Here is a 25,514-nt window from a genome sequence, read left to right as displayed (position 1 = left end):
ATGCAAGCAGAAGTTCACTTATTGCTAGTCAGGATCCCATAGAGTTCCTTATGGGCTGAATGGGAAATGGTGCAGAAGTAGCCGAAATGAAAAATGGCAGGAATGTATAATTTTCCAGGAAAATGTAGTGGGCAGGAAAAGGGTGCTTACAATCTTCTCTGCTTTTATCTCATGTTTATTTATGTCTTTTTCACATGGGCTAAATAATGGCAGGAAGTACTTACATACTTAAGTGGTTTAAATCTAATTGTTCCATATAGTGTAGAACCATTGTAGAACTGTGTCATAATAACAAATAAGTGTTTCTGCAGTAACATTGATGATCTATATAAGAAAGCATAGGAACCAGTGTGGTTTAGTGGGTTGAGAGTTAGACTACGATGGTGCAGACCAGAGTTCAAATCCCTGTTCAGCCATAGAAATTCAGTGGATGACCTTAGACAAGTCACATTCTCTCAGCCTTAGAAGAAGGCAAAGACAAACCTCTTCTGAACAAATTTAATGTTTATTTATTAGATATTACAGATGATTTTAATGTGAAAATCCAAAAATCTTGTTCAAAACAAGGCCACATTTTGGGAGTGGGCATGATGTTTGCTGTTGTTTTAAGCAATCCCTTGCAATTTCTCAAATGCAAAAAACCATGTGGCTGGTGCATGAACATGTTTGTGTGTGTGCATGCAAGCTAGCTAATTTTTGTTTGTGTGAAACCCACAAAATCTAAAAAAAAAAAAAAAAAAAAATCCCATGTGGCTACCTCAAAACTGAAGAGTGCAAAATTGTTCTTGCTAAGAAACCGTGTGCATTTCTGCACAGAATGATTTTCTGAATAATGAAGGATGTTGAAATATCTCATGCAAAAATCTCACCCTTCCTGACTGGGTTTCCCAAGTGTCAGGAAAAACATTTATCCCCCAGAAAATGAACAATGATGAAAATTCTTTCCATCTCCATCAGAAGTAGAGTGTCATTAGTTGATTACAGAACCTGATTTTGTGTTATATACATATATAGGAGTTGATGCTAGCATGTTGGTGAGGTGAAACTGCTCCAGTAGAGGCAGTTGCTGACTCTGGAAATAAGGTATGATAACCACTCTTAGTTGAGACATTAGCTCTTCAGTTTTAACGTTAGGTCCACCTAACGTTTGATGATCTGAGGAGCTGAAATAATAAGAAACTAAAAATGAGTGGTGCAGTTCTAGAGACATCAGCCACTTTTGCATGCTAAGTTTCAGTCTGCATTTTATAATCCTTTAGACTGAGTGATGGACGATCTTCCTCAAATCAATTCAATACCTTGTATAGCTCCTTTAAAGTCTAGATTAAAGCCTGGCCTCAACCCACTGCTTGAATGACATGGGAGTTTCTATCTCCCAGGTTGAGGAAGATATGATATCCCAGGACCAAGACTTTTCAGCACTTAAAAGGACTTAAAAGACCCAGTCTTGGAGAAAAGGTGGGATATAAATAAGGTGACTAAAGGATGAGTGAATGGTCGCCTTGAAATCCTCTGTAGTATAATAGGTAGGCATAATTTATAACTTGTTGTAATGTCAGATTAGTGTGCTTTTCCTCAGCCCTATGAAAGGTGTTGTTTTCCCCTAGTAACCTTCTTCCAAGGGGGAAAAAAGGACAAAGAATATGTGAAGAATTATTAATAGTTCATTGACTAAGTGAACAAAGCAAAAAAGCAGAGACTAATATCATATCCTTGAGATGGTGTGAGCTGAGCATTCCAAAACTCCTCTGATACTCTGTGGGGATAAAGAAAACACATCCGCTTCAGATCAAATCCACTACTGACTGTCTTAAAGGTAGGGATACTATTGGCTTCTGATAAAGTACATCATAAAAAAAGCAAGGGTCTGCATGCCTGTATCCCATATGGGAATATTTTAATCTACAGACCAGGTTGTATTTGCAACAGAAAAATAAACACAGCTATTCTGCATGTGAAGAAGTAGTATGTTGATTTGAGTGATTAAAGTATGGACATAATTACAGGAAAAAGAGGGGAAACAACTAGTCAAAGCTAAACAATGCTGAATCCAATTCAAGACAGTGTTTAATTTCTCCCACTGGAGTCAGTAGAATTTCAAAGTGCTCCAGATTAGCTTTATCACTGGTGTTTCAAAATTTTATGTTTGTGTGACACATTGCATGAGTAACAAATCAGCCACATCAGATTTAATCTTGACCATCCTGATATTAATAGAAATTAGCACAATCAAATATTGCATGTCACAGCTGTTTTTGTATGACTAGGGATGTAATTCTTCCCTAGGTTTCTTTTCAAAGGAATAATGAGTAATCTTAGCAGTTTTCTTCCCACTGTGAGAAAGTCTTAAAAGCCATAAAATTTCCAAAGGCTATTTATAGTTCAGTACTTATTCTATACAAAATTCACATGTGGCTGTGTAATGCAGAATACAGTGTTTTCTGCACAGGAAATAGCATTGTTCTGTGCAGAAAATAATACTCCTGCATCGAAGTATCCACTTCTGTGAAGAAAAAGCTGTTTCCTGCACAGAAAATGCAGCTTTCAGTGCAAAACAGCCACATGCAAATTTCACACAGAATAAGTCCCAAACTGTAAAGATGCTTGTTAGTTCAGGAGTCTTCTCAACAGGATTTCCTGACAATTGAAAAACATGCTTTTTAAAAACCCTTTCCGAATGTTTTGAAATATTCTTTCCATCCCTTTGTGTAACTCTTCTAATTGTGTAGCTTGGCGTTTATGTGCAAAAAAATTTTTTTTTCTGTACAATTATTTTAAAGACTGAAGATATATCTGTTTTGTAAAGCGAGACTGGTAGATGCATCTGGGAAGCATATACACAAGATAAGTACTCCGTTCCCCTTTGGCTAGTATACTGTAAAAAAGTTCTTATGTCCTGTGAGAGAATGAAAGAGCGAGCTTATATTATTCTGTTACTCACAAGGATTAAAGGCGCTTTGATGCATTGTCAGCAAAAACAGTGGTTGATGGTGGCTTCCATGTCTGTATCTAATCTGGATTTTAGACTGAATTTTAAAGGAATAATACACAGAGTTGAACACTCTCACCCATATAGGAGCAACCTAGATGGTTCTATTAAAATCTGGACTAAAGTCCAGTGGGAATCCATCACCAGAGTGACATCAGACTCATCAGCTGCCATTTGCCAAAAGGAATTTGTTTTAAGCATAGCAATGTATTACTTGCAGGCTCTGGCTTCTCACTTGTTTGCTCCACATCTGTTACTCAGTGCTTAGCTGGTCAGCACAATAAGATGTGTGACATGCTGATTTTCCCTCTTGTGATTTTAGCTGCATTTCAGATAAATTTAAAAATATCAGTCTCATCCTCATAGAGTTTCTCAAATTTCACACAGGCTTTCTCATTCCATCTTATTTCCATACAGGTTTGTGAGACTTTTTCTTCCTTTTCCCCCATGAACACGTGTTCCTGTTTTGTACAAAGTTTATAATGTATGTATTTCTAGATACAGTTCTCCCACTATCTTAAGTGAGTATGGTTTGCGTTTTCCCAAACATATATATTTCAGTTGTTTTTATTTTTCAAATATATTTGACTTTGGAGAAATAGTTTCCTCACAAGACTCCTCACAAGACTCACAAAAGATACGAATTTCTAAACAAGATGAGTTCCATTCCATTAGTCATCTCAGGAAGTGTGAAATGAAAAATTTTATATGAAAACAGAATTCAACAAATTTCTTGTCTATCTCTGATTTCTTGGCAAGAATGAGCAGGCTGGATTTAATCACAGTGATGTAAAAATAAAGAAATACCCAAAATGCAAGCAAGCAAGCAAACACCCTTCTGGTTTTAAAAATAATCTGAGTTTAAGGCCCATTCTCTTCAATGGAGAAAAAGGCCAGTATATGGAGCAGGCTAAGAGATTTACTTGCTTTCATTTGGGTCTGATTTGGTGTTTTCTTTCTTATTCTTTTTCTTAAGTTATTTTAATCATGCCTTCATATAAAGACAGCAAGCTTCTTGTGGCATCTCTGGGCACCTAAACTTTAGCAGATTCAGTGCTTTAGAGGATATGGCAGAAGCATTACCAGTGAAGCCTGTGGGAGGGAGTCCCTGGTGCTTACAGACAGCAATCTAACAGGAAAGGCTGTCAGTTCCACTAGGCTCCCTCACAAACACAGGTCAGCTTTTCTCCGGGGCAGATCTTTCATTTCTATCATCCAGCCAAACCTTCTTACAAAGATTCACTTTTGATGCATAGCCAATAGAGAGTAGAGGTTCAGTAAAAGCTCATTGTAAACATTATCGGTTTTAGTTCCAGAAAGAGAACAGAAGTGACAGGGAAATAAATCAAGACATCACCTCACAAGGTTTACTGTGAGGAGGCTACTAGCCATGCTTGAAATGGAGAAGCATTGACTTTGATGGCAATTTCTGTACTTGGAAAAGAACCAAGTGTCGTGACAGATAATTTATCACTGGGAAGAATATGGGGAGGATCCACAACTCAGTGGCAGAGTAAATGGTTTTCATGTAGAACAGGCTTAGTCTTTGGCATTTCCAGGTAGACTTGGGAATAAATACTGTCTATAAACTTACAGGGCTGATGCAGGTCAAAACTGATGGTAGTGGATTAGAGGGACTAAGGATCTGACTTGGTAGTATAAGTACCTCCTTATTTTCCTAATATTTCTCCCAGGACAGTCCATATATTCAGAGACAACTATATGAAAAGAGGGGGAGCAGGATCATAGTGACTCTTGAACTTCATAGAGTGATGTAAATCTGTGTACCAAACCTACAGTGTAAATTTATAGAAAACCTCTCCTGGAAAATGTCCGCCATCCCTCACTTTTTATTTCACTACAACTTTATTTCCTTATTTTTTGTTTTTGTATGCCTTCAAGACAAAACTATTGTGGGCTTTTCTTGGCAAGATTTGTTCGGAGGGGAGTTTGCCTTTACCTTTCTCTGAGGTTGAAAGAGTGTTGTTTACCCAGGTTACTTAGTGGGTTCCCATGGCTGGGCAGGGGTTCAAACTCTGTTCTCCAGAAGTGTAGACCAATACTTAAACTACGGCATTAAGCTGTCTCTCTCTTTCCTTAAAGAAAGAGTAAAACATTTAAAAAAAAAAACAGGACTCCATTGGCATATTTTACATTAACAACACCTAAAAGTTTTCCTGATGCAAGAGTATGGAGGATTCCTGAAAAAAAATCAGTGTTCTCTGCCCAATATAGGGGCTTGTAGCCACACAAAGGATCTCAGACAAACTGGATGTCTTGCTCATGGAATTTAAAGTTTATCTCCTAGACTGTAAGAATCTCCCTGTGCCCATATGGCCAGATGGAGGACGGGCCCACTGGCATGAATACCCTTCCATACCATCTGAACTGAGGACAACAACCTCACCTTCTTGACCAAATACAGGGCTACAACTAACATACTTAATTTTCATTTCTTTTTCCTGTATCATTTTAAACACTTTTGTCTGAAGAAGAAGCTAGTGGAGCTTTGAAAGCTTGCAACAAGTAGAATGTGCATTTTGGTCGACCCAATAATGGAATCACTCTTTGTGGATTTTGGATGTTATTGTACTTTGCTATATCACCAACGTGACTACCCTTGAATATGTTTCCTTATAGCAGTTACTATATTTACCATTAATTCAACCGTTATTGTTTGGCATCAGACACTTAAGGTATCTAGAAAGTTAACTCAGAACTAAATCATGTGACTTATTTCGTTCCCACACAAAGGTTTGGAAAAATGGTTTGAACACAGTTGCTTGAAATACTCCACTAAGGTCCCAAACAGATCAACAGTAAGTATTGGCTTAGAGGTGGTACGGGAGTGTGGCATTTAGATCATGCACACTACAACACCACCCCCAAGCTGGGGTCACACTGCCCACCCACCCAGATGGAGGATAGAATTGCAATTCTCTGACTTCTTGCTACATAGATGCCACATGCCGCAGGAACAAAACAAAGCTGCAGTAACGGCTGAAAAGGTTCCCTTTTGCCAGTTCAGAAAGAACAGCAAATTGCTGCCTCTTTTTTGAGCCGGCAAATAGCTGGAATGGAACCATGGCTGTTTTGGTCCTTGTCTGACTTTTGGATCACATATCCCAGAGATGGAATTCCCAGCTTCTGAGGGTCCCTTTGCATCCCTCAGAGGCCAGGAAACAGGCTTGGGAGGATGGCTGCTAGCGCAGGGAGCCTCTGGATGCCGCCATCTGTCATTTTCTGGCTTCTGAGTGTTCCAATGGTCCCTCAGATGCCGGGAAACGGTCTTTGGAGGATGGCTGCCAGAGGAGTTAGCCTCTGTTCATCACCCTCCGTCATTTCCCGGCATCTGAGAGTCTGAAAGTGTCCCTCAGAGGCCAGGAAATGGGGTTTGGAGGATTTTTGCCAGAGCAGGGAGCCTCTGTTCACTGCCCTCCATCATTTCTCGGCTTCTGAGGGTCTCAAATGGTCCCTCAGAGGCCAGGAAATGGGCTTTGGAGGACAACTGCCAAAGGAGGGAGCCTCTGGTAGCCGTCCTCCAACATTTCCCGGGCTTTCCAGGTCCCTCTGGGACTCTCAGAGGCTGGGAAATGGGCTTTGGAGAATGGCTGGCAGAGCAGGTAGCCTCTGGTAGCCACCCTCCATCGTTTCCCAGCTTCTGAGAGTCCCAAATGATCCCTCAAAGGTCTGCATTTTTACTTTTGCTTCTTCTGATGCCACCTGCATGTATTTTTCATCCCCTTCTAACCACTGACTGGACCTCCTTTGTTCCTTTGCTCAGCCATGACTTCTTTTCCTTCACTTGGGCCCCAGTCCTGCTGTCCCTTACAATAAGGGTGGGCTGGCTAAAAAGTCTTCATTATTTTGTAATACAGAATTTTGTATTACAGAATTCTTTGAAATTTACCAGTTATGCAATGGGTGCAACAAACAATAGATGAACAATGATACTACCAAGAAAGACAAAAGCATATACAACATTGTTGAGTCCTGGACCCCTTCCAGATGGCTGGGTCCTGGTATTTTCTAACATACCCTCCATCGACCCTGCATATTGCTAGTAAGATAGGTGAGATTAAAAAGGGAGGATTGGCAAAACTGGATGCCCAAAGGACTATTAGTTACACACCTGGGAAGTTCTGGCTATATTTCAGCTAGTTAGGAAAAAATAATAATAACAACTAAGCAGCCACAGTGCCATTTCCCTAGTGTTTATGATCGATGGAAGCTACAAAGCTACCTCTGCTACATAATAGTTTCAAATTTTCAATAGACATCCAAGAGAAGTTTTTAGAGGTGTTTTAATGTCCCTTTGGGTAAACTCATTAAAACGTAATTTTAGAAAGAAAGGCTTAACACATTTATAATTTTAAGTTTATCAACAGATGCCTGAGGACTGTGATAGATGTTTATTTAATTATACTTTTGCAGTGGAGAGCAAAGAGAGATGCAATTATCTGCCCAAGTACTAGATCTTGAGTTATTTGATAAGCAAAGAAAATAAGATATTTATTCATAAATACTTGAACAGTGATAAATTCTTATGTTTTTTTTTTAAAGATTCTGTTTTTCAAATTAGTCTTTCCCCCCTGAATCTATGATCCACTTTAGGCCTCTGGAAAGGAGGGGACCAGCAGTGTTACACATTAACTGAATAATCTGAAATATTCACTCAATTTATTACTAGCCCTTTGAAAAGAAAATTGAGTATCTTTGCTTACTTTGCTTCACAACAGTGGTCTGTGTTGTATTTTACCTTTTAACAGTTTGCAAGTATTTTCACCTTCTGAGAGGAAAGAGGAAAAATGGACCCCACACTTTTCCATCCCTTCCTTTACCATATGTCTGCAGTATATCTCTGCACAGTCCTAATTTGGGCAAGAAGATAAAAATGTGCCTCAAATGAATGCTGCCTAGCTATTCTCAGCCTACCCCAAGAGTTTAGTTTAAGAACTGGTCTGTCAACATTTTTTTAATGTTAATTTTTGTCTCAGTCTTCTAAAATGCATGCAGAAATAGGAATCAACCATCTATTACGGTGGACGTTTTCTAACTGAAAGGGGCAATTTAATCAAATTTATTTTTAACTTAATTGGTGGACATAAGTTGGAAATTCAGCATTCACTTAATGCAAACATGAAGTTATTAGCTAAGTTAAGTTAAGGCTGTCAATGCATATTGTTGTCCGCATCTGCTCCACCTGACAAGCAACTCATCAAGCTGTCTATATGCCCATGACAAACTCAACTATTTCAAACCCATCTATTTTAAATCCCCCAGCAACCACATGTTCCCTTCTCCTGGAGGTATACCTTTATTTTAAGAGAATATATACTCATCCAGAAACAAGTCTTTTCTAAAGGACCATTTCTTCTTTCTCAGATTCCCATTCTCTATGACTACAGAGAAACCTGGAATCTGGGAGGCTATTCATATCCACCAAACTCTAGGCCTTTCACTGCCTCCAGATCAGCTTGGATCAGCTCCGGATCAGTCCAGAGTACAGAACTATACCTACTTGTCTTTTTTAATGTAATTCAGTTTGTTTATCTAAATAATTAAGTTATCTACAAGCAGAAGTCAGGAAGAGACAAATACCCCACCTTCAACATTCTGCTGAGAAATTCACATCAGTGTTTAACTTGCATTTGTGTATTTATCTGATGTTTTGTCACTGGGGCTGAAGTGCTTTGACACTGAAGTTCCTTCTCATGCTGAGTAGCTATAATATGTCAGTGATATAATATCACAATTTGACATCAGTTGACTCTATATTTATAATGTTTTCCTTTCCTAATCTTCAAAGCTGCCATGAAGGAGCTCTTAGAAATAGCTCTCCCACATGATGTATAATTTGTCCTGTGGTGCAGTTTCAAAGCCTTCCTTATTATTTACTAGGGATACTTCTTTCTCACTGATGACAAATGACAGTGCATGGATGAAATAGTCTATTTCTGGTCCATGTTACTTCTGCATATATTTACTTATAACTATATTCCAACATCTTATCTCATAGATCTGAAGTTTTGTTTTTTAAGCAGCACCAAAATTTGTATTTAAATACATACATTAGGGATCTGTTTGTTTTTCCCTTAAAAATAATAAAACTTTCTCTCTGCATTGCAAAATTATAAAAGTTTTTTTTTTTAATCAAATTTATATTTTGGTAGTTTTTTTCTCTGAAAATTCAAGTTATGCAAAAAAAAACAAGTTTTTTGGGTTTTTGCTGTATTTTATGTGGAAAACATTTCTTCTTAAAACTATGTTATAATTAAAAATAATAAATAATAAGTAATAAGAATAAAAAATAAAAAATAAAATGGCAATAAAGCTCTGGTCTTTTAATTATTTCTGAAGGATGAAAAATCTTGTGATAGTCAACTGGTTCATTTTTGTTTCTCAAGGATGAGAGAAATGTTCTTGACAGCCATACCATGGAGAGAAAATCAAATTTAGTTCTACCTGAAGTAGATCTATCTCAGATCATTTGGAACTGATCAGCAAATCCCCGTCATTTCAAAGGGTCTGTTCTCAGTAAGGCTGACTAGTTCATATTTTTAATGTCTTTTCAAACACATTTAGACTCATGTACTGTGTCTGAAAGTCCAGGCAGTATGAAAACCAGTGTTTAAACTAAGCTCCAATCCACATTTTAAATGACAAGTGAGGATCAGGTCAGCTGATATCTGAATTCATAAAGATCAAATTCCTCAAGCATCTCTAACAGCATGTAACCTTTATCTGAGTAAGTGGATGTATAATTTTTGCAAGGATACATTTTCTGAATGATTAGTTCACATACCAGCATAAATGTTTGATGTGCTGACTGAAATGCTATTTTCCACAAGGTTATACTGGTGCTTCTCATAATCCCCCCTCAAAAGGCTGACAGTTCCTTTTGCCCATCTTTTTTTATTATTGTGCATTATCTTACACAAAATGTCAATTGTGCATCCTCTAACATACCCCCCACACACACACACACACTGTTTTTATAGACCCACACAAAATATTTTGATTTTGTTACAATTTTATAGTTTGTCCCTGGAGTGACTTTATGTGTTGTTGCATTTTTGGAAGCATTTCCACATGGCTTCATCATAAACTAGATTTTTATTTAACTTCCTGACTTTTAGTCTTAAAATTGGAAAGCCCCATAGCCACCTGGGTATATGAATTGTCTAATATAAGAGCTAGGTTCTTTAGGCTAAACTCTACCAACATTAATAGTTTGTTACTCGCAACTAATGTAAGTACTACTGTTTTAAATAGGTCCCTTTTAGGTACAACTAATGCTTCTTTCTCACCATGAGATGCCTTGTGTTAGTTCAACTGAACAGAAGGTGCCATAATAAGCCACCTTAGACTGAGCTGTACCATTGCTTCATATTGCTCAGCACTTCCAAAATCATTACAATAATTATTCAGATAACTGATGGATTTGGACCCACCAAGAGATCCCTAACTAGGGATGTAATACATCATTAATTTTCTTATCAAAGGAAGCAATTAGTAATTTTAGTCATTTTTCCCACTGCAAGAAAGTCGGCAAAACCCACATAGTTTTCAAAGACTATTGTCATGTTGGGCTTACTCTGCCCAGAATTTACACATTGTCATTTTGGAGAGAAAACAGCATTTCCTGAATAGGGGACAATAGGAACAGGAGACAACATTTTCTCTATAAATAATAATATTTCTATGGAGAAATATTATTGTCTTTTGAACAGGAAATCCCCCCCCCCCCCCAATACAGAACACGCTGTTTTCTATGCAAATCAACCAAGTACACATTTTGTGCAGAATAAATATCTAATTACAGAACCTACTATCCAGGATCCAGCGTGTTTTGTGTGTGTACAGAAAATATGGGCGGCCTGTATCCTGCCCTTTCCCCCCTGGATCAGGGCCTCAGCTGCTACAATGGCAGCCTCTGAGACCCTGATCCGCCGCTTTCCAGGCCATGGGGAAGTGGCAAAAGGCCGCTTCCCCGCGGTCTGGAAAGGGGTGTCCTTGGGGCTTCAAGCCCCAAGGACACCCGCCGCCGGCGGGGATGCTGAGAAAGGGGCCACTCAACCCCTTTCTGCTTTGCGTCTCTGGCACAGCCATTTAAAGGCTGCGCCAGTGATGCAAATCCTAAAAAGAGCTCCGTTTCGGAGCTCCTTCGTGCGCCGCGAAAAGGGCACCCCAGGCTCCCTCGTGCGGTGCGAGGACATCACTTCCGTGCTGCTCCGTTTGGAGGCGGCATGGTTGTGACGTCACAATGGCAGCGACCATGTGTATAGGGTGCCGCCATTTTGTATGTACCAGGTACATACTAGGGTTAGGGCGTCCGGAAGGGACGCCCTTTCCTAATCCTAGTACATACGTGGTACGTACTTTGTGCGTGTCTATAATGCACCCAAGATTCTTCTCATCATGGTTTCTTAACTCTCACCCCACCCTAATGGTTTTGAGCATTTTTCTACAGCACCAATACCATGATACAAACATATGGGGAGGAAAATAATAAGAAGGAACTTGCAAGGCATATTTGTGCTAAAGGTACAGTATAGAAAGCTGTTTGGTCAAAGGTTTCATAGTTGTTATTTATTTATTTATTAAAAACAGCCTGTTACAATTCTGTGCTGAAGTAAAAAAGGTGTAAACTATCAGACACACACATTAATTTTTTTTGAGGGGGGGGAGCAAAAAATTTTGGGGGAAAAACTTAATGCTTTCAAAGCATTTCCGTCTCCCCAAATAATAAGGAAACATTACTCACATTGTCATTGCACGCTAACTGGTAATTAACTTTCAAAAGGATCATAATTGTGGCCTCAGTATCCTCAAAATGAATGCTTTATAGGCAACATCATTACTTTTAATGTTTAGTTGTGAGCTCTAGCTATTTGGTGTCCCACTTCTACAAAGGCTCCTGGTCTAAACTGATAGTCAGCAGCTCTAACCTAGGCTTGCCATATCCCGCCTGGGGGCGGGACTTTCCCGGTTTGGGGCGGGGCCACACGGTCCCACCCTGGTTTGGCCCCTCCCCCAGGACCTCCCCCCCAGCAAGGCCCTGGAGGCAGCTCCAGCCCTCCCCATGGCTGTGTGCCACCCTCCCTGCCTCCCTGCCTGGCTTAGCCTAGAGAGCAGGTCTTAAAGACATCTGCCACTCAGAGCTATTGCCAGCCCACTTGGTATATATACCCTGCAAAAGGCATTACTTTCAGGTTACAGTGAGCAAAGAAAAAAAGGCCATCAATCGTTCCTGTTTCCCTGGGAGTCTAAATGCCTCCTCATCTTTTAAATGTCTACCACTCAGTATTGTTGTAATTCTTTATCACAGGGTCGTTTTTGAGGCCCTAAACACCTTTACTTGTAATATGCAAATTTCTCCGGAAGCTGACCAATGGGAAAGAAGCAATCAGCCCCCCTCCCCTTGGGTTGGTTTTCAATGGCTTGGTGAAGGAAGAGATTTTGCCTTGCAAGTTGCTGGTAAATAATAGAAGGCTTTGGGGTAGCAAAAGGCTGCAGAAATAGTTTGACCCCCCCTTAAACATCCATGGCTCAGTGCTATGGGATTCTGGGAATTGTAGTTTCTTGTGGCACCAGAGCTCTTTTGACAAAGGGAGACTGAATGGAGGCATTGCCTGGCTGGGGGCAGAGCCTCTTGCCAGCAGTGAGAAGGCTGCGATGATGAGGAAAAGCAGGGGCTCCTCTGGTGGTCCTGGGCACTTCCCTTGGCTCCCTCCCTCCTCCTCCTCCTCCTTCTCCTCCTCCTCTCAGAGCTCATTCACACTCCCTGGCTTTTCTCTCCCCCCCCCCCCTCTGCACTTTGAGACCCCTTTAACTCTGGAATTCTGGAGTCTGTGAGGCATTTGGCCTTCTCTGTCAGAGAGCTCTGGTGCCACAATAAACTACAATTCCCAGGATTCCATAGCACTGAGCCCTGGCAGTCCAAGCAGTGTGTTTTGGACACAGAGATCCTCCAAATGAATCTAGTCCCTAGCTTTTATCTCTCTCTCACACACTGCAGGAATAATAACCCACTTTGAGACTGCTTTAACTCAGTGCTAGGGAATCCTGGGAATGCTAGTGTTTGGGAGACATTGAGACTTCTCTGTCAGTGATGGCTCTGAGGCCACAATAGACTACAATTCCCAGGATTCCCCAGCACTGAGCAGTCTCAAACTGGACCATTTCCTCAGTGTGGATGCACCTGGGGAGGAATTCTGGGAAGTGCAGTTCAACTACGTTTGGAGGGTTATGGGACTCCCTGTCAGAGATAGCTCTGGGGCCACAGTGTACTACAATTCCCAGCATTCCCCAGCACTAACCCAGGACAGTTATGTCACTCTCAAACTGGATTATTTCCTCAGTGTGGATGCAGCTTTGGTGAGGAACTCTGGGCATTTCAGTCCAGCATTGTTTTATTTCTGCAGTGTGTTTTGGACCAGAGACAAGGTGACCAGGCATCCTCCTCCTTTTCCAGGACATGTCCTCTTCTGTCAAATTTCAAAATGTCCTCCATTTGGATCATGGCTAAGAAGCATGGATTTATAAGTACATGGGTGTTTTTAGCTTTTATTTTTGGCCATGTCCTACATTTTTTTTTTTTTTTTGCTTGGGTGCCCTACATTTTGGGGTGAGGGCATTGGTCACCTTGGTCAGAGAGCTTTCCAGGGGTTAACTGCCATTCTGCTGTGGTGCTGGAACAAACCACCATTCCCAGAATTCCATAGCATTCAGGCAAGACAGTTAAAGTGGTCTCAAACCAGATTATTTCTCCAGTGTAGATGCAGCCCAAGCCTTTTGCCTCTCTTATGCCTGAGATTTCAAAGCCCAGCCTTGGCACCACAACAAACTACAAATCCCAGGATTCCATAGGATGGAGTGATGAGAGTGAAAGCAGTGTGGCAGCAGCCTAAGTGTGCTTAATGCAGTTCTTAACATGGTGCACCTCTTGCCTACAGAGTCTCACAAGACTTTTTTGTTGAACAACTTGTACCCATTAACTCCATTTCATGTCTCCTTTATTTAGTGGGGAGGAATATAGACAAAACAAGTCAAAATGAAGAAAAACCAAAGTCTCTTGACCAAAGGGTTTGGTTGTGGAATAAGCCTCTGAAATATGCAAGAGGCAATGTTAAAATAAAGCCATGTTCAATGCTCAAATGTGCTGTTTGGAATGGGGAGAGGGGGGTGGCCAGAAAGGGAAGTACATTTCCGTGATCTGTCTACGAATAATGTCAAAATGTCCTCCATTTTGATCATGCCTAAGAAACATGGATTTATATTAACATTTCTAAAAAACGCCTCAATTTTTTTGCATGTCCTCCATTTTTTAAAAAATGTGTCCTACATTTGAAAATGTTGTCCTGCATTTGTCCTACATTTGTCCCGGTTTGGAGGTCCTCACTTATGGCAACCCTACTCTAACCCCAGCCTGAAGATGCCAAAGATTGAACATGGCATATTTTCCATTAAAAGCACCCGGAGGTACAGCCTCTTTTTTGAACTTTGGTTTTGGTCTCACTTGCTCTTGAGAGTAACATAACCACTAGGAATTAACAGTGGATAATTTGGTTCAGTGAGTCAGTAGAATTAGCTACCTTTGGTTTACTTTCCATTCATAAGCACTAGAAACTGCCCTTTATCCTATTTGCATTCATGGGCCTGTTACAGACAGCCAAAATAAAGCTGCTTCGAGTCACAGTGGAGGTATGGTGTTTCACTGATGTATGCGTCCTAAGAGTCCAGAAGCCGCACCAAAGCCACGCTCCAGTCCTTAGGGCTGGAGCGTGGCTTTGGTGCGACTTCTGGACTCTTAGGACGCATGCATCATTGAAACACCATACCTCCACTGTGACTCGAAGCAGCTTTATTTTGGCTGTCTGTAACAGGCCATGGTTTCAGGAAACATCCTGATTTTTCACAAACTCATTTTAAGTGGCTATGAAAGTGGATGTATATCAGAGTATTTAACTGGACTTGGTTATGCTTCTTTCTCTGCCATGCAGTCATGTCAAAAGTTGAGACACAGCAGGGGAAAATTAGCATCTGACCCACTCAACCTCCTATTGTTTACATTTGAATAATATAGATTCCAGTGTAGCCTGTGAGCTTTTACTTAAGAGAATCTTTGGGGGGAAATAAATTGTGTGAAACAGCAGGATTTTCAGATATGTGGCAGGATGAGACTTGTATATAAAGGCATATCATAAAAGGCATCTTGATGAGAGAAAATGCACATTTATTTTTAAAGGCATAGCCTCATATTTCCATTGCATACTACTGGATATTGCTGGAACCTTTCCTTTTAAATTGTGTCATGAATTGGCCTTAAGAACAGTAATTAAACTATGCTTCCAAAATTCTAAAATTGAAGTTTATCACCCTCAAATATCTACAACACATTTTTTAAAAAAGTAAATTCATTTTAAATTTAAAATCTCATATTATTTACATTTCTTAAATCGGTAGCCCTCTACATATACTGTATTTCAGCAAGGAATATATGAAGCTTCCAGAGAAATTTGCTATAACACTCAAACATCCTTCAGGCTCCTTTGACATTCCTCCAATATTTTTTCTTGGCAAGAATCTACAAATTAGCATCACTATCATCACTTTCACCATCATCACTGCCACATTTTATATAGAATGTGCCTAAGTTATTAGCTGGTGTACAAATATATTATTATCAAAAATCACAGGACTCTGCCTTCAAGTTGACAAGTGCAAAAAGAATCGTATTTGGCCTATCATGAGCCTAAATCATAGAATCATAGAATCACAGAGTTGGAAGAGACCACAAGGGCCATCCAGTCCAACCCCCTGCCATGCAGGAACTCTCAAACAAAGCATCCCCGACAGATGGCCATCCAGCCTCTGCTTAAATACCTCCAAAGAAGGAGACTCCACCACACTCTGAGGGAGTGTGTTCCACTGTCGAACAGCCCTTACTGTCAGGCAGTTCCTCCTAATGTTGAGGTGGAATCTCTTTTCCTGTAGCTTGCATCCATTGTTCTGGGTCCTGTTCTCTGGAGCAGCAGAAAACAAGCTTGCTCCCTCCTCAATGTGACATCCCTTCAAATATTTAAACATGGCTATCATATCACCTCTTAACCTTCTTTTCTCCAGGCTCATAGGACATGGTTTCCAAACCCTTCACCAATTTAGTCGCCCTCCTTTGGACATGCTCCAGTTTCTCAATGTCCTTTTTGAATTGTGGTGCCCAGAACTGGACACAATATACCAGGTGGGGCCTGACCAAAGCAGAATATAGTGGCAATTCTTCTCTTGATCTAGAGACTATACTTTTATTGATGCAGCCTAAAATTGCATTAGCCTTTTTAGCTGCCGCATCACACTGTTGACTCATGTTCAACTTGTAGTCTACTTGGACTCCTAGATCCCTTTCACATGTAGTTTCATTCAGCCAGGTGTCTCCCATCCTATATCTGTGCATTTCATTTCTCCGCCCTAATTGCAGTACCTTAAATTTCTCTGTGTTGAATTTCATTTTGTTAGCTTTGGCCCAGCTTTCTAGTCTATTCAGGTCGTTTTGAATTTTGATCCTGTCCTCTGGAGTATTAGCTATTCCTCCTAATTTGGTATCATCTGCAAATTTGATAAGTATGCCCCCAATTCTGTCATCCGTGGCGGGATACAAACCGCCATATAGTACGTATAGGATACGTACTAGGGTTAGGAAGGGGCGGTGCTTCCGCACCCCCCTAACCCTAGTACGTATCCTATACGTACAAGATGGCGGCGCCCCTTCTACATGGGCGCCGCCATCTTTACGTACTGGACGCATAGCGTCCAGACGTGTCGCGGCGCCTATGATGTCGCGAGTCCACGCCAGGCGCCTCGCGACGTCATAGAGGCGCCGCAAAAAGAAGCTCCGAAATGGAGCTTCTTTTTTGCTCCGCGCGGGAGCCGCGCGGTTTGGCTGCTGCAGCTCCCGCATGGAGCAAACGGCGGCGGCGGGGAAGCGCCACAAAGCGGCGGTTTGTATCCCGCCCAAGTCATTGATAAAGATGTTGAATAGCACTGGGCCCAGGACAGAGCCCTGTGGGACCCCACTGGTCACTTCTCTCCAGGATGAAAAGAAGCCATTGTTGAGCAGCCTTTGGGTTCGGCCGGTCAACCAATTACAAATCCATGTAACAGTTACCTTGTCTAGCCCACATTTTACAAGCTTGTTTGCAAGAATGTCATGGGAAACCTTGTCAAAGGCCTTACTGAAATCAAGATATACTATATCCATAGCATTCCCTTCATCTACCAAGCTGGTAATTTTATCAAAGAAAGAGATCAGATTTGTCTGGCATGACTTGTTTCTCTGAAACCCATGTTGACTTTTTGTGATTATGGCATTGCCTTCTAGATGTTGACAGATTCTCTGTTTAATGATCTGCTCTAGAATCTTTCCTGGTATTGATGTCAGACTAACTGGACGATAATTGTTGGGATCCTCTTTCTTCCCCTTTTTGAAGATGGGGACAACGTTTGCCCTCCTCCAGTCTGCTGGGACTTCTCCTGTTCTCCAGGAGTTTTCAAAGATTATTGCCAATGGCTCCGATATTACATTTGCCAATTCTTTTAATACCCTTGGATGTAATTCATCTATATATTCTATATTAATCGCTAATTAAACCCTCTACAGAAATGGGGAGGGGTATCACAGGGTCAGAGGCCACTAGACCCCAGTGGAACCTCAATGAGCTCTTCAGAGGGCCCTGAGATCAAAAGACACTCAGCCTGTCATATTCCTGAATCATACATTGGGTCTTTCTTGCTGTACATTTTCCTACCTCTACCATCTCCAATAGAATGAAGAACCAACTTGCAGCCAGTGGTCTTAAAAGCCATAGATCACTACATATCTTATTCATTCTTGTCTTTTATGATCTTATAAAGTAGGAGGTGAGAAGACATTGAGATATGTTTAGAAAATGATAAAGCATAATTCCCATGGCCTTGTGGGCTGTCTTCATCCAGGAAGAAGCTGACAGATCTTCCCACTCCACCTCCTTGCGTGAGAGATCTCTGATGAAGGGGGAATTACATAATCCTTATTCTGCTTGTCACAGAGATTACTCACAAGAGTAGGTGAAAACATCAGTCAGCTGCTTCCCATGTGATAGAGCAACAGATCCCATCAACAGCAGTGGTTGCTTTCCAATGCATTGGGATTGTGGGGAAGGATAGGATTCACTGTATAACTCCATACAGTATTATGGCTTCGTTGTTGTTGCTGTTAACTGCCCTCAGGTCAACTCAGATTCATGGTTAGCCTGTGAATGGGACATCGCCAAGACCACGACTCTGTACAGGTCTCCCTTCCTGGACCATGACCTTCAACTGAGAGAAGAGATGAGATGACAACCTGTGCATCCATCCCTTTCAGTTTCCTGCCCAGAGTCTCATAATCCCTTATGATATTCTGAAGGCTGTGCCTTGCAGTATTATTGATTCTCACATGATGCAAACAAAAGGGGTAATGGCCAGTAGGCTTGACAAGTCTTGTCAGCCTCTCCGTCACATCATGGATCTTTGCCCCAGGGAGACAACACACCTCCCAAGACACACCACTGATTCTGTATCCTCAGCAAGAAGTCTCCCACGACCACTCCCCACCTCCTCCAAGGCTTAGCAGTAGCCATTCCCTATGTTGATTCTACTGGGATCTCTTGCATTTTTGCTGAGGACTGTCCCTGCTGCTCTCCCTCATCATACCTGATAAGGGAGAGGGCTTCAAATCGGTGCTGTACCTGGAAGCTCCTAGTATGACATTCTTCCAACTGTTTGCCTCTTTTGTATCTGAAGTGTCCTCCTCCAAAAACTTCCTGTGTCTGTTCCCCAGCCAGGATACTCCATTCTGTTCTGTCCAGGAAAACATCTTGCTCCCTAATATGCATAAGTGTAGATACCCGGGCCTCTATCTGCTGGACCTTCTCTTCCAACACTTGGTGCAGGTGAAGTTCTCCACATCCACAGGCAAGAAGACAAATATCCCACAAGTGTTGTAGGTGACTGCAGCAGCTCCCTCACTGTATATCCTCAGAAGTCTTAAGTAGGCACTGAAACAGGACTGTGAGCTTCTCCCTCAAAAACTGCCTATTAAACACACAAGTGAATGACCCCTGTTGGCCTGGCTTGTTCCTCTAACTCTATAACTGAGCTCAAGAAATTGGGTCTATTGCTATATAGAGAGGTCCTGGCTGCTAGCCCCTTCCAGAGGGAAGTCTCTGATTCACTTCCTCTGTGGGCAACCCCTTCACAAGCAACTTAAAGAAATAAAACAGTTAAAAATAAAGGAGAAGCCCTGAAACAATGTTCCCTCTGTTCTCTGTTCCAAGCCTCCCTTTAGTGCTAAATTTCACATGCCATTAGATGTGCACATCTGGTTATAAAGGATAGGCTGCTAGCCCCTCCCCAGTGAGTCACTGAAGCCCCAACCCCTCAGGAAAATACACTCACAAAGTTTTTTTTGGGGGGAACCCTCTCCCAGTTAAAATTAAGTAGCTTCTGCAAAGATTCCATATGGAGGACTCCCAGACAATTCTCTCTCTCTTCTCCCTGGCAAGGACCCTGACTCATGTTGACACTCTGGATAAGACCTCTCTAAATCCTCTTGTCATCCATTGATATGCTTAGGCCCTGTAAATTCATACTTGTGACTCTCTGATTGAGTCTATTCATCTAGCTTGTCATCTTTCTCTCATTCTACTTCCCACTACCTTTCCTAGTATTATTATCATTTCTAATGAGTCATTCCTACTGATGATGTGGCCAAAATACAGCAGTCTCAGTATAATCATCTTGGCTTCCAGGGAGATTTCAGGCTTGGATCTTTTCTATTGGCTATCTGCAGTATCCTCAGCACTTGTCTCCAGCATTCTCCAGATTTGATGTTGCTTATATTGACTACAACTCCTAGCTCAGCAGTGAAACCCACGGAGTGATCTTGGTCAAGTCACATGCTTTTAGCCTCAGGGAAAGACAATGGCAAAACTCCTCTGAACAAATCTTTCCAAGAAAACCCCATGATAGGGTTGCCATAAGTTGGAAACAACTTGAAGGCACAAAAAAACCCCCAACAAATGTCTGTATAGGGTTTGTTTATTTTAATGTAAATGTACATATCCGTACACATCTGTTTTTTGTTCCTATGCTCCAGTCTCTCCCAACAAGGATTTTTCTAGAGTCTGGATGAGTTGAGGTAGCAGAAAGAGTAGGAAAAAAATAGAATGGAATGGAATAGAGTGTGATTCAAAAAGAATGGTGACAAAGTAAAGCTGTTGTTAATCGGTTTTGCACCATTCTTTTTAAATCACTCACTATTTTTTACAGACAAAATCATCCAGAAACAAACATTTGCTGAGAAGTGCTGGAAGAAAAGGAATGGGGTAATGTAAAAACCAGTCCAGTTCATACAAATTTTGTAGGTGAACATGGTTTGGGTAGTGCTTTTTCCCCCTACTAACATGTTGTTCCACATTCTTTACAGTTGCTCTACAAAGAAATCCCCATTATCACAAAAGGGATTTACTGGGTATGTAGCATGTTGAGACAATGCCTGAGCAATGTCTAAGACAGATTAATATAACTGCATATTCTCTTAAATTTGTACTGAAAATATGTTTACAAGATGAAGGAATAGAAAATCAATTCCAATATAAATGGTGTGCAAATCATCAAAAAAGCAGCTTGGGTGATTGGAAGTCATTCAGAGTCAGAAGTAAACAAAGAGTTTTATGTTGGACTTTCGTGTCATTATACAGAAGAAAGGTTACATGGTGGATACATTTCTTCATATCAAAACCCATATGTGTAAGTACAGATAAGTGGGCATTCATAGCATTTTATAAAATAGTTGTAATTTCTTTCTTATCCTCTTTCTCATTCTTTCATAGGCACTTGGCATTTGTTTCTTATCTCTTTCAAATCTTTTCAAATACTATGGATCAGCATGAATGGGGGGGGGGGGGTAAATGGGTCCGAAGTACATTTAACTGAATTTATGTGGGAGAGCTACAACTGTTCATGTGGCCTGTCCTCTTCATGTATACGAGAACCTGATTTTTCAGGGAAAATCTCCCTGCAGATTTTCAAACAAATAATGCATAGCACGGGTTGCACTAGCTGGACCTTGTGGTCGCTTCCAATCATATGGTTCTATGATCTTGCTACCACCAAGATATCAAGTCTTCCTTCCATATGTTTATCCATGATTATGGTGATGATGGTGATACTAAACTTGATTTATGTCCCACCATTTTTCTAAAACCAGAACCAAAAGTGGCTTACTGATTAAAATAAATACAGTTTATTTTTATACACCAGCATAGAAAGGAAATCAAACTATCAACTGCACTAAAAATAATTTGAAGCTTATAGAATGAAAACAGTACAGGAACTTTTTAAACGTGCTTTATTGAAAAACATTCAATTCTCAAGCATTTATATATGGAATAAAATGTTAAACTATTTAGAGGGATTTTTTTTCAGTTGAAAAATCCACAAAGAGGAAATTAAGGGAGTAAGAATAAAAGAACATAATTATAAACTTAAGGCATTTGTGGATGCGATAGTGATATTTTTGGAGAATCCACTAGAAAGTATAGAAAAACTGTAAAAGATGCTGCATGAATTTGGGAAATTGGCAGGTTTTAAAATTAATCATGGAAAAACAACAATCGACAAAAATATAGGAACAGAAAAAGGGAAAAAATGGAGTGAAAGAACTAAGTTCAGAATAGAATAAAAGATAAAATATGTAGGCATTTATATAACAAAGAGAAATGTGGATTTGTGTGAAAACAATTATGGTAAAATATGGAAGGAAATCAAAAACGATTTACAGAAATGGACGAAGTTGCAAATCTCCCTTTTGGGGAGAATTTCAATAATAAAGATGATAAAATTTATTTTTAAATTTTTTATTATTAAAAATATTCTTTATTATCATATATACATTATACATTCCAAAATATATAACACAAAAATAAATAAAAACAAAGATTCATAGTTTCCTTTACAATTCTCTTTGTTTCACCTCTTTCCCTCCCGCCTGATGTTCCCCAGTGGATGTTTATCTTCTAATATCATAGTATATTTTAACAGCAAAATCTTTAATTTTCCTTTGTTTCAAACAGACCACATCTCACTTAAAAAACTAATTTTCTATGTTTATTTATTCAAGTTTGTGTATTATTTTCTTTAAATATTCATAATATACTATATTTATTCCATTCAATAAAGAAATTTAGACCCCTTTTCTCGTTTTATTCCTTATTCCTTGTTTCTTTTTCAATTGTTGTTAACCATTCATCGATATCTATCTTTCCGTGTTTTTTTCCAATTTTTAGTTACAACGATTCTTGCCAGCGTTATTAAATATAGTATCAATTTCGAGTGATTCCTTAATTGTATATCATCTATCATATTTAATATGATTGCCTCAGGTTCTAATTTAACATTTATCTGATATATTTCCATTATTTCTGTGTGTACTTCCTTCCAAAAAATCTTAATAAGTCCAATGGAAGTCCATTGCCAAGTATTTACTGCATAGATGTTGACCATATATTTAAACTCTAAAATAATTCTTTAAAGGACTTGTTAGTCATATGCTAGAAGGTACCAAAGGAATTTTGTGACTGCATTTGCTTAATAATTTTTGTATCTAGTGGCTTTCAGATACACCAGGTGGGAAATGTATGACTCACCCAATGTTATCGGACTGCATTAGTATAGTCAATTTAATCAGTTGTGAATGATTATGGGAGCTGCATTCCTACTAAATCCAGAAGCCTGTGCTGCACAATTCTGGAATGGATGGTCTTTACGTCTGAATGATTATTCTTATATTACGAGAGTCCAACAGGCTTTATGATGAGAACAATGAGCAAGAGATCTTGCTTCATTAAAACACCAGAAGGGTCCTATAAATGCATCATCTACACGTCACAATTTTCTCCAGGATGCATTCCTTATATGATAGTAGTTGTTTGCTGGTTATTGCCAGTCTAAGGAGGCTAATGTATTTTTCTTTCCTTTGTCTTGAAAAAGAGAACCTTTGGAAGCTGCAGCTACAACAAATGAAGTTACAAGTCTGTTCCTGGGTGTGTACTTTAAATATAATATATCATCACACTTGCACCAACTGTGCATTTTCTGTTCACTTGAAATGGCGGTTCATTAGAATAGCATCAAAGATTTCTTGAAATCTAATCGCATATCCATATCTATTGCGTCTGATTAAAAGCAGGATGAGTAGCTCTTCCTCTGAGAAGCTGAGGCTGCTTTTCATCTCCTTAGGGAATTATTAAAGTGGATGCCTGCTCAGATGGTCCAGCTTAGAGGTCAAAAGGAGGTACTACTTGTGGTTATCATTTCAGTTCAGAGTTACACATTTAACAGCTCTAGCAATTTTTGAAGGGCTAAGTGATATTGATTCTTCTCCTCCCCCTTGTGATGATTTCTATTGGCAATCAAACTCCTCACCTATCATGAAGATCAATAAGCTTTTAGTAGATCTGCAGAGAAATTTCAAGGAAATATAAGAGACTGAGAGAGCACTGTTGGAAATGAAGACCAAGCAAGGAGGGCCTCATTAATTCAACAAAAAGAGCTCCATCTTTTGTTTATTCATGAACTCCAAACATATATTCCCTTTGTTTGTTTTATACTCCACTTTTCAGCCAATATTGGTTCCGAAAGTAGCTTAACAGTAATACCCACCAGAAAGATTCAACATAAAAAGTTAAGTATGGACAAATGGGTACATGAATAGCACTCATGCTTATCATGTCATGGTTATTGTTGTTCTCCTCCTTGCAGGTTGTATTACTCCTGCTGTAGCCTGCTTAGCTAGTTTATTTTTTCTTTGCATTTTTAATTAAAGGCAATTGCTTAACCTTCCTAAAAAATACAGTTAGCACTTTGATGACTGTGCAGCCCTGCTTTTGCTACACAATAAAAAGAAGTTGAACCAAATTCTGTAGGTCTCTGTCACAGCATAGAGGAACACTACAGATTTAGTTCAATAAATCACTAGAATGTGGAGGAAGTCTCTTTGCTACTAGACCTCCACTCATCCTACTCTCCAGCTCCTGATGGCAACTCATACTTGTTTCTGGGCCCTCTGAGCTAGGTAACCTGTGTTTTATTTCAAAAATCATGCCCAAATAAAATCAAATGAGGAAGAACATACGCAGGAAGCTTTAAATACTTTTATAGCTCCCATGCCATACAGTTGTGGTTGAACAGCTGACACCTGTCTACATGATCAAGAGCCCACACCTAATCCTAAGGAGCAGAATTGGGAAAGTTACTTTTAAAATTCAAATTGTTACCATCATTATCCCAGGGAGAATCAAAATAATTATCGTTATTTTTAAAAAATATTTTTTGCTCTCCAGTTTCTCAAAAGTAAATAGAATAGAGCTATACAGTACAGGCTATAGCAGGGATGGGGAGTGTGTTGGGAACAACAACAGTTTTTGTAGCTTCTGAAGGCACCAGGATGCCACCCCCTGTGTGGCTGACGCACTATGGGGCTGTGCAGACAGCCCCTTTTACAGCCAGATTGGGGCTGCAGCAACCGCATGCCACTGCCCCGATCTGGCCTTTGCAGGGCATAAAAGAAATGGCAAAAAGCAGCTCCTTTTGTGCCCTGCAATGGGCGCGATAGCTGTGGCGCCTCGGCTTTACAGTGCTCCTTTGGTGCTACATCATGCAGACACAGCACCAGAGGAGTGCCGTGACATCATGTTCCATGTGGCGCAGCACACAGCATCACGCTGCCCTGAGGGTGGAGTCAGGGCATGCAGCATGTGGAAACTATGCCCCAACTCCATTGCAAGCTAATAATAAAAATAATAATAAGATTTATTTATATGCCACCCAATCACTAGAAATCCAGGCAGCTTACAACAGGGGATAATACAAGGCAATAACAATAAACATGAATTAAAAAACAAATGTAACATAGCAATGCATTAAACAATAACAATAAGATAAGATAGTGATTAACAATAGCTATAAATAACAAAAATACATAGTATTTATAACAACAATAAAATTAACAAAGCAAAATACATAACAGCTAGCCTTTAAGGCCAGTCTGCACAGGGCCTAAGTTAGTTTGTCCGGAATTCATATATTCCATATAAGTGCACTAGGTTTGTGTATTTCAGCTGGATATGTTTGTTTCCTTCCCTACTCAGATTCTTATTGCTTGTCATACTGAGCTAATCTTTCATCAAAGTGTAAAAATGGAAGAGGCTATCTTTTATGGAAGTATAAACACGAAGAATTTCAGCTATGGATCGTAAGCCTTTGACAGCAATCTTTTCACTGGAAACATTATATTAAGTTGGGGCTTTATAAGTGGGAATGGTTTTACAGCTGTAGTTCCCAATGAATACATGGCTTGTTCTGTTTCAAAGCTTTATTTTTTCCCCTTGCATCTGATCCTTCTTAATCCTAGTTGTATGCAAAACAAGGAAATAAATAAAACAAA

The sequence above is a fragment of the Sceloporus occidentalis genome, unplaced genomic scaffold (assembly GCF_023333645.1).
Source record: "Sceloporus occidentalis isolate IW3139 unplaced genomic scaffold, rSceOcc1.0.p SCAF_4, whole genome shotgun sequence".
NCBI lineage: Eukaryota > Metazoa > Chordata > Lepidosauria > Squamata > Phrynosomatidae > Sceloporus > Sceloporus occidentalis.
The sequence above is the reverse complement of the archived record's forward strand: the minus strand, read 5'-3'. Positions refer to the sequence as shown.